This window comes from Ctenocephalides felis, unplaced genomic scaffold, assembly GCF_003426905.1.
Source record: "Ctenocephalides felis isolate EL2017-DRISC unplaced genomic scaffold, ASM342690v1 CF-g0.4_SCAFFOLD_03570, whole genome shotgun sequence".
NCBI lineage: Eukaryota > Metazoa > Arthropoda > Insecta > Siphonaptera > Pulicidae > Ctenocephalides > Ctenocephalides felis.
The window spans coordinates 16,208,538-16,225,373 of NW_020539724.1; the positions used below are offsets into that span (position 1 = coordinate 16,208,538).

The 16,836-nt window shown below is 27.1% G+C and overlaps 1 protein-coding gene across 1 annotated transcript in view; it reads right to left on the reverse strand.

Annotated features, from left to right (window-relative positions):
- The window catches only part of LOC113383459 (F-actin-monooxygenase Mical-like), an 85,431-nt gene extending 70,895 nt beyond the window's left edge, over positions 1 to 14,536 (reverse strand). The window contains exons 1-2 of the mRNA XM_026621723.1: positions 14,267 to 14,536; positions 6,525 to 6,603 (exon numbers count right to left, since the gene is read on the reverse strand). The gene's annotated coding sequence lies outside the window, so the exon portion shown is untranslated. The remainder of the gene's footprint in view (positions 1 to 6,524; positions 6,604 to 14,266) is intronic.
- Positions 14,537 to 16,836: the final 2,300 nt, after the last annotated feature.

Genomic DNA, 16,836 nt, shown 5'->3' on the forward strand with positions numbered 1-16,836 from the left:
TTTGTAAAGCAATTAAGGAACACTGATGATATTTCTCATCATAAAGCAATCAACAACTATTGCATAACAGCAAGCATAGACATCAGGATGAAAATAGGATTATATATATATATATATATATATATATATATATATATATATATATATAACTAAACTAGCCCTTTATACTTATTCATTTGGGTTACAGGATTTACACTGATAACAATAATAAAATATAGACTATTCCTAAATATCCCATATGTTAATATCCACATGTTAAAGACATAGGGCGAATGGGACTTCACTCATTTAAAAGATATGTATAAAATCATGGTAAGAATGATAACATTCTAGATCCTCCCCCCACGAAGTTTTGCTTAACTGTGGTTTCCGTAGGGATCCGAGGCAGGGGCAAAGCGGAAGTTTTAGACTAGAGACATTTCCTTGAAGTTCAGGTTTTCAAAAGACAAAGATTTTCGTCCACATTATTTACATGTCAATCGTCTGACATACGCGATTTGGTAGAAAACCACATTTTACATTAAAAAAGTTCTAATTTAGGGGCATATCAAACATTTTTGTGTGGCATAAGAAATAGAGTTTTTTCAGGAATTTTGGCAAAAAGTAAAAAGTCTATTAAAGTTAGCTTGGCCCATATGAAACTTGTAATTCAATAGTGACGTCATTTGTCACTTGAAAAACTAAGATCTAAATATGTTTCCAATCAAAAGTAGCCCTTTATATTTAAATATAATTATTTGTGCTAATATTTGAAGTGGTATTTCCAAGAGTTTGAATAACTATTACTTCATCTCTTGTAAAATTACTTTTTTTAATCCTAATCTGCTTTTTTATTAACTTCCCATGAGGTAAGTTATTGTAATTGTCTAAATATCAGAAACGAAAATTTTTGCATATTTTTGTTTCTGACATGTTTCTGAGCATTTTGGACATTAACTTCGATTTAATAATTAAGCGTTTATTTTTATAATTCAATATATGACAAAACTATTTACTGTTAATATAAATTAAATACGTAAACATAATAATCAGGACATATATGATGAATTGTAAATTTCGTGTAATTTGAATGTAATTTAATGATGTCTTTTAAAACAAAAACACCTTAAGTGCAAATATTAAAAGTGTCCTTCTACTTCATATTTCCATCAAATTTGTTTTACAGGGTTAAATATTATTATAATAATTAAATATAGCAATAATAATACTAAAACTGTTATTAAGTCTAATAAGTAAAATAACGTTCAAATTGCAGTACTAATTAGTAGAAATTATTTTCTTAAAAATGTACCAGCATTTGTGCATCAAAATACGTTGGCATTATTAGAGACCATACACCAAATATTCATAAAGCCAACTGTTGGTTTGCCTTTTAAAAATAAAGGTCTACATAATTAGGAAATCATCCCAACAAGAAAGATATTATTAAAGGATCTTTAGAGCTCATAGAAACTATTACAAGCTCCGATTGCAAATATAAAAAATCTAAGTTTAACGGAAAGTATCGATCGAGAACCGTATAAATTCCTTTGTATTAAAATTCATCAAAGGACTTTTCTTGCGATAAGTTAACAATTTTATTCAATTAAAATCTTAAAAGAGCATGACAAATTATAATTTTTATCTTTCTTACATTGAATCCTATTGTTTATACATTTTTAATCGCATTTCAATCATATATTTTTGAGGTCCACATATTTGAATTACTTAAATAAAAACTAATCACTTCACTTCACTCTGGTTAAAATAAATTGCGTCAAGAATTTGTGTAATAATTATTATGATGAGAATGTTGAAATCCATAAAAAAATAGCAAGATTAATTCAATCTCGATTTAGAAACAAATTGATATATATATTAGAGAAGTATTATTCATGTTATTTGCTTTTCAAGATTCACTAAAACAATTTATATTTGATTTTACAAATATGTATATTCAATAATAAATTCCAAGTTATCTATGACATAATTTCAATCAAATACAAATTACCACCGCATGAAACAATGTTATTTAAAAACCTATAAATAAAATTTGTGAATCTAATTTTGAAGACAATGATAAATACTAAACCAATATTTGCCAATAAGCAAAGCAAACGTTTTTTACAACTCGTTTCTTCAAAGACAAGATGATGTACTATTTTCACGTCATGAATTAAGAAAGTTAGCTCTATCAAAAGTGTTATAGCAAACGATCTACCTGTACCTGCACATATGATAAACGGCACATTAGAATGTATGGCACAGGGTTAAGGTCAATCAAAAGTTAATTTATTGAAGTTGAATTGGCGACTTAAATCAAAGAATGATCTCTCTTGAAAATTAGCATTGAAATTTTAATGAAAGTCATCGGAAATTATTGAGTGTCCATAATGCTTAGGTTATAAAAGTAATTAGATTGAGTGCGAAAATAATGGAACATCATTGAAGAACAATTGGACCAGAATAATTATTATATATAATATTTATTTGGTTGATTGAAAAAATTCGAGATGCATGTTAATAATGTGTTAATAACTTAGCATTTTTATTTCATAAAAAATTAAACTCTGTATAACACTACAATTTTTGTGAATATAAAGGGAGTAAAGCACTAAAAAGATTTATGAAGCTTTCGATAAATATTGGATTTAAATAAAAAGAAGTTGCATGAACTTCCCAATGAACCTCCGAGAAAGACTAACAACATAATACAATGCACGCGCTGTCAACTCTTTAACCATACCAAAAAATACTGCAATAGACCATTTGCTTGCCTAAAATGCGGTGATACAATAAATATTTAGCAATTTTCAAAATTGTGGCAATAGTATTTTGAAATTGTGACACTGCCTATTACACAAAATTTGTTATAAATTTTCATAATCAAACCACTTTTCCTAGGCCTGTAATATTTTAGGATGAAGACCATGAACTCTATCATCATCAAAGACTCATAAAATTGTCAAAAAAAATGACAAAAATTAATTACAAAGGCATGGTACGAAATTTTTCAACTTCAATCTTTCAAACGGTTTTTGAATTAACTAAATCTGTTCAGGATTCTTGGTAAAAACGTGGACGAAAAGTTTTGCACATTTCTGTTAATTCTAAAAAAATAGCTCGGTCAATAGTCTTGCAAACTTCTCCTTCGGGAAGTTAATAAATAAATAAAAAAAATAAAAGAATAAAGTCAATAAAATAGAGTACAAATGTAAATATTCATCAAAATAATGAATATAAATACTATTCTCCTTTGTAAAACTAACATGAAAATATATGTTGGCATTTCATATAAAGCCTTCAAAAGCTCTTATAGTTTAATTATCCCAATTAACGCTTTTTGTTTATTTTCATTATAAAATTTAGAATTGCATATGTTGAATATAGAAAAAATAAATATAAAATATTTTTCTTATGATTTTTCTACAAGTTTTACACTCAGAACGTTACCAGTAATACCTTTGGCTAATTTCCCAGACCAATAAGAACTAAACTAATTTAAATAATGAGCCAAATAGCTTTTAGGATCAAATATCGAGAAAAGTCATAAATTAATTAATAAAAATAACTAATAAAAACTAAACACAAATAATTAATAATAACATAAATAAATTAATTAAAATAACAATTTTAGTAGACAGAAGAGACAAAATCAATAGGATTCTACTCGGACCCTAAATAATAGATCTATTAAATTCCTAAGTTCAACAAAATGTGTTTGATGTAAGGGAAAGCCAAATAGAAAAAAATCGTGATGAAGTATATAAGATATAAGTGGCAACATTTATTTAATAGAATTTACTAGTCCCAGGTTCGATCCCACTTCGGCCAAGCTCGATATCAAGCAGTATAAGATCTGCTATAGATCTCAAACATCATCTAAAGGGCATCAGAGACAAGTTAATTCTATTTGATATTCATATAGAACATAGTTAAACAAAGAAAAGTGGTTAACCACTGGGTTGTCCTCTCATAAAAAATAGCAAATTGGAAAACTAAATCAGCAATAGCAGCTCAAAGAACACGAAGATCTGATCGTTGTAAAAAAACAACTTAATCAGAAATAACGAGTAAGAAGTATTGGAAAATGTAGAAATTTTGGAATAAAAAAAGGTACATGACGAATAAGTGCTGGTATGTCGAAAATTTTATGATTTCACTATAAGTCGCAGATCAGAACATGAACCAAATAATATCTCAATAATTTAAAAAATTCTAAAAACCTGGTTCAATTATAAAACAGTTACCTTTGTTTGTTTCATTTTGCGTGGGATTAGCATAAGTGTGATTGTCCGTGTGCAATTTTTTCATCAGATCAATAATGACATCATCAGTATCAATACCATGTAGGTATGACCATGTGGGTGAACACGAATTTTTGCAATTATGCCCGCTGGTATTTCTACATATACGAGATCAGTGTCTCATTACGGTGTTGTAATAACATGTCTATTTGAAAATTGGAAGAGGATTCAATTTTGTAAGCCATAATTAATTTTCCTTTTGGGGAAAATCAAGTAACGTAGAAGCTTGGGAGATAACAGTTGATGGCATGAAACCATTTCTTCTTTTAAAATACTATTTTTATAAAATACTTAAAAATCTATTAAAATTGTTATGCTATTTCTTTTGTTCTTTTCAGAATGAATAATCACAAATATCTTTTTTATTAGTTTTGAGTTATAATTTTTCCGCAAGTCAACGATCACTTTCTTTTGACATAAGAAAGTATGAAATTGTCTTACTTATAATACCAGATGAATATTTCAGATACAGAGAACAGGCAACCATATAAAATTGAAAGTGAATTTATATAAATCTTATATATAAAACTCTTCTGTACGGGTGTATGATTTGATACTTATCCTAAACGGTTATTCGAATTTTGATAATTCTTTTTAGAGTTTGTCAAAGGAAATTTTTAAGATTTAATGAACGATAAAACTTTAGTATCACGGTTAAAATAAATGGCAAAAATTACAAAAAAAACACTTATCATTGTTTGACATTGAAAACATTTGAACTTTCATCTGCTAGAAATGTCAATTTACTTGAAATTTGAATTTAGCTGAAATTATGAGCCTAGATAATATTAGAATATAATACACAAGAAAAATGTAATGTCTACATCATTATTGCCGAAAAGCAGCTGTAATGTGCCAGAAATTAAAATAATATAAGATACAGTCAACAGTATAAATTTGGCAGATGAAATTATATAATTCAGTCTAATAAATAACGCAATAGGTCCAAAATTGCATATTAATTATATTTTTAAACTTATGCATGTCGCATTTTGGTTTACTTTACTAAATTATTTAACAATACAAAAAAATATTTCTACTTATTAAAAAAAATATTTATAATTTTGTTTCCTATGTCAAAAATTCATTTGTTTGGCATTGGATATGGAATATTTAGCAAGTTGATCTTAGATTGAAGAGTGCTCATATGAACTAGATTTTACAAATTCACCTAAGATTTGAACATGAACAATAATGTTTATTAAATTATTAGTAAGAAAAATGTAATTTAGAAATTTTCAATTGCCTAAAAGCAACTAATATATCGTACTAGATTATGAAAATTATCATTATATAAAAGACTAAATTATTGAAGCAATTATGCTGTATGGTAAAATCTTGATATTGTTCTTTTACCAGAAGATGCTATATTTTTTTCTGAATTTCTTATACTGCTTATGCTAAGACCATAAATGAATCACAAAGGCAGGACATCAAATAGGATATTAAAAAGTATTGGATAGGATATTAAAAAATTTGGAACTTTTGAATTGTAGACGTGGATACAAGACAACGTCTGTCGGGTCATCTAGTATATATATACTAATATTTTCTTTGAAAACAAAAATACAGAATTTAAATTTACATACCTAAATGCTTCTAAAACAAAATGAGAGCTGAACTTTTATTGTATATATTTTATTTTTATTAAACGTTTATAATTATTTTTTAATCTTTTATTTATTTTATTAATGTTTTATAATTAAAATAAAGGTTTTATTCATCTTTTACAATAATTTGCTCTATTTTACAAAAAAGCTTCAAAAAGTACTGGATTTTAATTTTTTTTTATTATTTCCTCAATTACACATCATAACTGTTTTTTTTCAGATATGCATAATGTGTTAATTATAATGTCGATCATTTGGTGATAATCGGCTACAAAAATACAAATTTTACAGCTCATTAGCACGTAATGAGCCCATTTCAGAATAATTAATGAGTCATTTTAAATAATTACCACATAAATATTGATAACATATCAGCTGTTCACGATTATTTAAATCATATATCGCACAAGAAAAGGTCGTTGGATAAAAGTTTAGTATAAAAACTTAACAAAAGCGAAAATAAAATTTTCTAAGGTGAACCGATATAAGAAAAGAGATATTCATAATGTTCAATTTGGAAGATAGATTTTATAAAAATCTTATAGAGCATGTTCTTAAACTTTATATATATGATGCATATAATAGAATATAATAAAATAAAAATCAATAAGTAATCTTTTAAACTTACCTCCGCTTATAATTCCCGTTTTATTGCGAAAGTTTTAGTATTCGTATAAGCATTTCGGTCTTCTTTTTATTAGCAAGACCTGCAAAAGTAAAAAGAAAAGAACACAGTCAGATCTATATTTAAGAAATGTGAGCAATTTGATGAGCAATATAAAACATTGTTCAAAACAAATATAATAAAACTTCTATTTTCGTTTAATAGTATTTTTAAGCATCAATATCTATCATCATATAATAACAAAAACATGCGCACTATATTTATTCTTTAGATTTATGCGCACTATCCATTTTTCTTTAATATGCATAGCATGTCATTCAAAGAAAAGTCCTGAGAATAGTAGAGAAAGGACTCTTCCTAAAGAGAAAAGGAAACTGGATCGGACCCATTCTGCAAAAAGAGTGCCTACTAAATGACGTCGGTGAAGGTAAAACACAAAGACTGAAAGGATTGGAAAGAAAAAGAAGGCAGATGGTTGATGACTTACGCGAGAAGAGGAAGGAAATACAGGGATCTGAAAGCCGAAACACAAGACCAAGGACATGGAAGCAGAAGTTTGGAAAGGAAAATTCATAAGAGTGAATAAAAAGAAAATAATTGTAATAAAATGGTAATCGGAATAATAAACAAGAGAGGAAAAAAGAATTATTGATTGGTGGTGCTCTCATACCATGGACCTGCCTTCGGGAAGACTACCATTTATTATTATTATCATTCAAAGTGATTTTTTTAGCAAATCTATTTATCTTTCTTCAAATATTGAAGATCAACTTGTTCGTAGCTTGGTGATAAAAGTTGAAAGCACAAGGTTCCAGGTTGATTCACGCCTCTTGAAACCTGATATCAAGCAGTAGTGATATCAGTTTTCACAAGAAATTAAAGATCTGAATATGATTTAAAGATGGGATTGTTCGTGGCTCAGTGATAAAAGTTTTGGCCAAGCAATCAATGGTCCCAGGTTCAATTCCTGCCTCGAGAAACTTGATATCAAACAGCACTGATATCAATTTTGAATGGAAAATAAAAATCTAAATATGATTTCAAGTAATAGTCTTTCAGAGTTTGGCTTTGCAATCAATGTTTCCAGGTTGAATACCCTCCTCGACAAATCTTATAACAAGCAGTAGTGATATCAATTTTCACTGGAAAATAAAGATCTCAATATGATTTCAAGTAAAAATAGTCTCTTGGGATGTACCACATGACGATCAGAAATGGGATTGTTCGTGACTCAGTGATAAAAGTTTTGGCCTTGCAATAAGTAGTTTCAGATTCAAATCCCGACTCGAGAAACTTAATATCAAGCGGTAGCGATATCAGTTTTCACTAGGAAATACAAATCTAAACATGATTTCAAGTAAAAATAACATTTCAGGACGTTGTTGCAATAAGTGACATTACAACTAAAAATTGTATTGTTCGTCGCTCATTGATAAAAGTATTGGCTTTGCTATCAATGGTTCCAGGTGCAACTCCCCCCTCAACAAACCTGATATCAAGCAGTAGTGATATAAGTTTTGACCAGAAAATATAAATCTATACATGATTTCAGGTAAAAACAACATTTCAGGACGTTGTTGAGATCAATGGTTCCGTGTTCTTGATATCAAGCAGTAGTCATATCAGTTTTAACCAGAAAATACAAATCTAAACATGGTTGTAAGTAAAAATAATTATTCAGGACCTTGTTGCGATCACATAACTATAAGAATGGGACTATAAGTTCGTGGCTCAGTGATAAATGCTTTGGCTTTGCAATCAATGGTTCCAGGTACAATTCCCGCCTCTAGATTCTTGATATCAAGCAGTAGTGATATCATTTTTCACCAGAAAATACAAATCTAAACATGATTTCAGGTAAAAACAACATTTCAGGACGTTGTTGAGATCAATGATTCCGTGTTCAATTCCTACCTCGACAAACCTGATATCAAGCAGTAGTGATATCAGTTTTCACTACAAATCCAAACATGATTTCAACTAAAAATCGCCTTTTGGGATTTTGCTATGATGTAACACATAACGATTAGAAAATTCTAATAATATCATCAGAAAAAGAAAAGACAATAGCTTAGTTGCCTTCAAAAATCCTAGGTTGTAAAGAAATACATCACAACAGATCTGATTGCTGTTCAAAAATAATGAAAAAAAAACTGAAAAGAATCAAACATGAATAAATAATACTGAAAACAGATCTATTCGGAAAAAATCGAAACTATGTTGATTCATGAGGTAAACAACAAACATTTGTCCGCTCGCCTATAACAAACAAAACAATTTATTTCAGATGCCGAATCCTAAAAAAACAACATACAATTTTACTCGTCACAATTGGACATGGTAAATATGATAATAAAATCGTAAAAATCTATGTTTCACATTACAACGTAATAAAATGAAATCTCTCAATGTAATAAATAAATATTATCTCTCAATATGCTTACTGTAAAAAAATACTATGATCTTACTTCAACAAGATTGTTCTTAAATGACAATGGAATTTTTAGGAACTGTAACCAAAACAAGAAGTGTGCTTGAATTATACCTAACAAGTAAACTATAATTAATAGAATGTTTGTAACAAATTATTTGAACATAATTATTTGAATCCTCGTAACATATTATATTTAAATCTAATATAAACCTAGATCATTGCTGATAATAACGCCAAGATGCAATGCATTCCATGTTATTTCTAATCTTCATATAAATATGTATGCGCATATTATAATTTGGCTAGATGTTTGAAAACGGCATCTCAAAATAACTTTTGCAACATCATTAATTAAAAATATAACTTACAATGATGCATTTTCATTAGATCAATTTAAATGCATGTAAATTGAAGTCAACGTTGATAATAATTATATAGATAAACATTTGAAGGTGTGAATTATATTATTTACTTAAATTATCGCGAACGAAATTTTAAATTTTATTGCGTAGTAATAAATTTAATGAAATTACAAGGATATTACTATTGTGAAAGAGTAAACACATTTTTATAAATTAATTGATTAGTAATATATTCTTAGTAATTGATATGTAAAAAAAAACTCTTGTCAGTAGTGGTATAAATTTATAAATAAAATATGTAGATTTGAGTTATTTTTGCTACAACCTTCATATGCATTATACGAGGTGTGTTCAAAAAGTACCCGGAATTACTAATAATTAAATTTCGCGGGTCTGGAGTGTCTGATTGTCAAAATTTTTTTTTATTGTGTTGGTATACATGCCCCTAAAGTATGATGAAATTTTCAGCTATATTCACTGTTTACTTTGTCTGTGGTAGTCGCTAAGGTTCGACGTGTTTTTCTGAGCTCGGCGATTTTTACAATGGAAGAATTGAAAAGTCAAAGAATTTGTATTAAATTTTGCGTAAAAAATGAAATAAAGTGTTGCAAAGTGCAAAAATTCACCAGATATGGCTCCGTGTGACTTTTTCCTATTCCCAAAGTTGAAGAGACCCATGAAAGGACGGCGGTTTTCCTCGATTGAAGAAAATCGCTGAGAGTGCTCAAGGACATATCAAAAAGTGAATATCAAGGGTGCTTCGAAAATTGGAAAAAACGCTGGCATAAGTGTATTATATCTGGGGGGGACTACTTTGAAGGGGACCACATTAATGTAGACGAATAAATAAATATTTTTTTGAAAAAACGAAAATTCCGGGTACTTTTTGAACAGACCTCGTATAGTAAATATAATAAGTTAAATAAATAAAGCATTCTCAATCAGAGCAATATCAATATACTGTGAAAAAAACTGATAAATTAAATAAATAAATGGATATAATGAAAACAAGCGCAATTTACTCCTATATAAACTTAAATGTGTATATATCTAGTTTTTCATACCACGAATTTCTGTTCTTCGGAAAATGGAAAATAAAAGAAGATTTTATTCCTTTTCAAAATATTTTTCCAAACTTTGATACGACTATTCAAATTAATCATGGACTACCGTATTCAAATAAACAAAATGTTTTGTTTAGATATAAAATAGAACTCTATTAAGATATAAAATTTAAGCCCTAGCTGAGTAATGAAATAAAGCTTAAAACACGTGCCAAGCTAATAATAACGTTTAAATATCATATTTATATCAAATAAATTACGGATTTTATTATATTATGATTATCTAATGTATCTAATCAGTATGAGTTTTTAAGATAATTTAGTAGAACACAAAAGTCGTAGGTACTTTAATTCAATAGATTCACAAAAAAATTAATTGAACATAGAAAGTTACTTATCTGGTATTTCGATGAAAAATTTCATAGTAATAAGATTGATAGTAAAAGCAAACCCCTTAAAATAATATAGACCTGATTTAAATGATTGATATGCTCGGTAAACATGGTTTTGAATTGTTTGGATTTTTTGAGTTATTTTGAGGTTGATAAAGGCGCTTACTCAGGTTTTGGCTAGTTTCTCCGATATAAACCAAAACCTCAACTTTTAAATTCAAAAAAATAAATCAACATCAAATTCAAGACTATTGATTGATTAGTTCAAAAAGTACCCGGAATTTTCGTTTTTTCAAAAAAATATTTATTTATTCGTCTACATTAATGTGGTCCCCTTCAAAGTAGTCCCCCCCAGATATAATACACTTATGCCAGCGTTTTTTCCAATTTTCGAAGCACCCTTGATATTCACTTTTTGATATGTCCTTGAGCACTCTCAGCGATTTTCTTCAATCGAGGAAAACCGCCGTCCTTTCATGGGTCTCTTCAACTTTGGGAATAGGAAAAAGTCACACGGAGCCATATCTGGTGAATTTTTGCACTTTGCAACACTTTATTTCATTTTTTACGCAAAATTTAATACAAATTCTTTGACTTTTCAATTCTTCCATTGTAAAAATCGCCGAGCTCAGAAAAACACGTCGAACCTTAGCGACTACCACAGACAAAGTAAACAGTGAATACAGCTGAAAATTTCATCATACTTTAGGGGCATGTATACCAACACAATAAAAAAAAAATTTTGACAATCAGACACTCCAGACCCGCGAAATTTAATTATTAGTAATTCCGGGTACTTTTTGAACAGACCTCGTATATATATATATATATATATATATATATATATATATATATATATATATATATATATATATATATATATTAAAAATATCTAGAACACATTTGATTGTAGAGGAAAGTTGATTAAACTGTTTGCACCAATGAACTCAAACGCATGTGAGGTTAAATTTGGCAAGTTGTATGGTCGTATCATATAGTTTGCAGTACATCTTTGAGTCATTTCTTAGTCCTCAATGAACATACAAAAATAATGAATAATTTTTATAAAATATCGTTGAAATCTGAACTTTCAGAAATATTCAGTGAAATGTCTAACAAATTCGTTAGCATACAATGGTTCATAAAAAAAATGTATTTATGATTATTTTAGTACAAGGAAAGGAGCAAAAAACGCATTATAGTAAAAATAGCAAAGCAAGAAAGCACTATGTATGCTATCTGTATCACATAATTGGCGCATCTGCCATAAAGTAAAATAATCTTAATTTTAATAACTTAGTAATAGAATATATATAATTGAATGGGATATAATTTACAGTTGTGTTAAATAATCTATTTTCTATGTAAGAGCATTTTTGAATGCAGAAAATATCAAAGATGGAAATAATTTGATGAATTATCAATTGAATCGTGATTTTGTAAGGTGGATGGAGATGTTGCCACTTTACTTGATCTTTTACGAGACAAGTATTCAACCATCCACAGCAGAATATTTCTAAAAATCATGTTTAATCATCAAAATTATGATAAATTGTGATGTGTGCAATCTCAATAGTTGAAAAGATTCAATACTGAAAAGTGGAAATGTGCTTTGGATTGGCTTGAGAAAGAAGATAATATATTCGCTTTTCTGAAACGACGTATTATAAAATCAATTTAAGTCTGTTTACTGAAGAATAGCTAATGGACTACTTTACAAGGCCAAATAAATTAATAAAAAATCATTTACACATTGATATATAAATTGATTCCCAACTTTCAACGATGTTAATCAAATGTTGAAAAATACTGTTGATTGGAGAACAAAAGTTATGATTTTTTATTTATTTATAATTTTAACACAAAGGTCTACCAGGTTAGCATTAAAATCAACAACTATAATGATAAATGTATAGTACTTTAGAAATCAATTTCTCTTTATTTATAAAAAATATCGGTAAAATTATGTTCTTTAGACATTTCATAAATATAGACTTGAATGATAAATGCGTACAATTTCACCTACGGTATGTATAAAGTCATCACATAATTTTAACGCTCTGTTTGTTAAATAAACATTCGGAACTGTATCTAGGCTTCCAAATGGTTATGATATCTTAATAAAATAATATGATAAACTTAAATACTGCTGTTACATGGAATCTACGAATTCATAAACCTATTTTTATCCTTACAATGTGAACAATCTATCTAATCAACAAAGATCATGGTTTTAATTTTCCAGCAGATTATATCATAGAAGAGAAGAAGTCCATATTAGTAGTATGGATTCTCTTCACAAATTTGTGGATAGAGGATAACTAGAAACACGTAAAAAATTCTCTTCTTTCTATGTTTTGCAAAAATGTTGAATTTCAGAAAAATGTAGGTTTTCATTTGTCAAAAATATTTATATGGTCCATTTTGGTAATATGGATTCTCCTCACACATTAGAGAATAATAGAGGATAATCCAAACTATTCAGTTTCTGCAAAACAACTAGAAACAAGTAAAACAATCTCTTCTTTCTATTACTTTAAAAATGTGTTGCAAAAAGTTGAATTGTAGAAAAATATAGATTTTCATTTTTTACAAAAGCTTGGAAGAAGAGTATATTTTTGTAAACTATATCTGTAAAGAGAAGAAATGGCCTGAGATAATTAATTATTTTGGTGAAACCCTTGAAATTAAATAGTCTTACATAAAACAGAACCAGAATTGTCTTGAATGTATAAATAACAATTACAATTCTCTCTTGTAAATAAAAATAGAATTCTTTCCAGGAATTCATAGGAGAAGGAGTATGCACTATTATAGAATAAAAATAACATTAAAATCAGTTAGTAAATTGCAATTTCCAGCAATAGGAAGAAACTGAAATATACATATATCAATTGTTCGAACATGGGATGAAGTTTTTATAAAAAAAAGGTTGAGACACATATGTATAAATATGACAAAAAAAATTTAAATTTCTATAAAATGAGGACATAGATCTCGTAATATTTTTTATAAATTTTATAAAAACCTCCTATAATTTTGGTATTAATATTCAGGTATCAATACAAAAATAAAGGAAAGAAATCTTAGATAAAAGTTTTGATTGAAAATGAATCATTATAAATGATGTTTCCCTAAAAAAAAATCCAAAGCATATTTTAATTTAGAATATAGTTGCTCCAATTATATGACTTGTATAGTATTTAATACTTTTGTATGTATCATTTTTATATATGTATATAGAAAAAAAATTGTCTCCAAAATTAAAGTATGCATGACAGGAAGATCTCCTAAACATCTAACGATCCAGAACTAAATTATATATATATATATATATATATATATATATTAAATAAAAATAAAATAGTCGACAACAAACTATATAATATGTTTATCTTAAATTCTTATATTTCTTTGTCAGTATCAAAAACCAACATTATTTATTAAAAATGCTTTATCTATATTTATCTCAACGATAATATATAACACTTACGTTCGCAATCAAATGATCTCCAGATATCCAATCAAAATAAAATTATGAACACCAAAATAAAACTTTATAACTCATAATGAACACCAATCTCAGCTATCACTTTTCATTAATAATTTCTTGAATGCGAATTATACTTTGCACCAAACACAAAAATAATACTACTGATAAAACACATTCATTACATAAAGCAGAAGAATTTCTATTATTTTACACAATTATAGATAACAAGTAAAAAATCCAGCACATTTTAACCAACAACACGACCACACCACACAAGAACTGATTTGACACAAAATTAAAACCATAGATTATAAATGATGCATGGAAAGGATTGCACAAAACAACGACGCGAAGTTGGCTTATAGTGTGGGGTTGGGCAACATAAGCGGAAGAAAAAATGTAGCCAGTGGAAAATATAAATAAAAAGATTAATGATTGAATTAAATTAAAGTATAATTTATCAACATATTTCTTAAAAATTGCACCCTTTATGCATAATAACTACATTATAACGATTTAATCATAAATAAAAGCAGAGAAAGATTTGATTTTGAACATAAAATTTGTAAACTATGGAAATAATTGAAAAATGTATCATTTTAAGGCTTTCCTGAATCGTTTTCTATCCTAATCTTTCCATAAATTCAATAAACCTTAAATAAAAGTACTACTTTTCTTATTATAATATCCCACTGTCACCAACAATCGTCATGAAGGGTGCGTTCGACTTGGACGCTTACGCGCTGTGAGCGCTCACGCTTATAAGCACGAATTTTTAGCGTTCGACTTGGCCGATAAGCGCTCAGAATCGATAACTAAATTCCGTTCGTTTTGGAAACTGTGAGCGTCAATAAGCATCAAAATGGCGGCAACTGGCGGTAACGGTAATTGTGTAAATTTTATTACTTTCTGGATCATTCAGCGGGATTATACACAATTTAACAATTAATAAATAAATAAAATTTGGTTTGCTTATGCTTAATTAATATTAATATTAAAATTAAAATTTAAAATTATTTAAAATTAATTAAATTTAAAATTAATTAATATTAATATTAATATTAAAAAATAAATGTGATATACAACTTGGCATTTTTGCGGGATTATAAAGAATTTAACAATTAATGAATAAATAAAATTTGGTTAGCTTATGCTTAATTAATAGTAATATTAAAATTAAAATTTAAAATTATTTAAAATTAATTGAATTTAAAATTAATTAATATTAATATTAATATTAAAAAATAATTGTGATATACAACTTGGCATTTTTGCGGGATTATAAAGAATTTAACAATTAATGAATAAATAAAATTTGGTTAGCTTATGCTTAATTAATAGTAATATTAAAATTAAAATTTAAAATTATTTAAAATTAATTGAATTTAAAATTAATTAATATTAATATTAATATTAAAAAATAATTGTGATATACAACTTGGCATTTTTGCGGGATTATAAAGAATTTAACAATTAATAAATAAATGAAATTTGGATAGCTTATGCTTAATTAATAGTAATATTAAAATTAAAATTTAAAATTATTTAAAATTAATTGAATTTAAAATTAATTAATATTAATATTAATATTAAAAAATAATTGTGATATACAACTTGGCATTTTTGCGGGATTATAAAGAATTTAACAATTAATAAATAAATGAAATTTGGATAGCTTATGCTTAATTAATAGTAATATTAAAATTAAAATTTAAAATTATTTAAAATTAATTGAATTTAAAATTAATTAATATTAATATTAATATTAAAAAATAATTGTGATATACAACTTGGCATTTTTGCGGGATTATAAAGAATTTAACAATTAATAAATAAATGAAATTTGGATAGCGTATGCTTAATTAATAGTAATATTAAAATTAAAATTTAAAATTATTTAAAATTAATTGAATTTAAAATTAATTAATATTAATATTAATATTAAAAAATAATTGTGATATACAACTTGGCATTTTTGCGGGATTATAAAGAATTTAACAATTAATAAATAAATGAAATTTGGATAGCGTATGCTTAATTAATAGTAATATTAAAATTAAAATTTAAAATTATTTAAAATTAATTGAATTTAAAATAAATAAATAATATGAATAAAATAAAATAAATAATATGAATAAAAAATAAATGTGATATACAACTTGGCATTTTTGCGGGATTATAAAGAATTTAACAATTAATAAATAAATGAAATTTGGTTAGCTTATGCTTAATTAATAGTAATATTAAAATTGAAATTTAAAATTAATTAAATTTAAAATTAATTAATATCAATATTAATATTAAGAAATAATTGTGATCTACAGCTTGCTATTTTTGCGGAATTATAATGAATTTGACAATTAATAAACAAATGAAATGACAGATAGTAAAAACAACTGACGCTCACGCTCAGCTGCCCTACCTCTGTGGCGTGAGCGTATGTGAGCGCAAAATATGTGCTACGAGCATCCTACGATGGTGCTACGAGCGTACTTATGCCACACTCACAGCGCCAAGTCGAACGATGAAAGCGCGCTCACGGCGCGCTCACAGCGCGTAAGCGTCCAAGT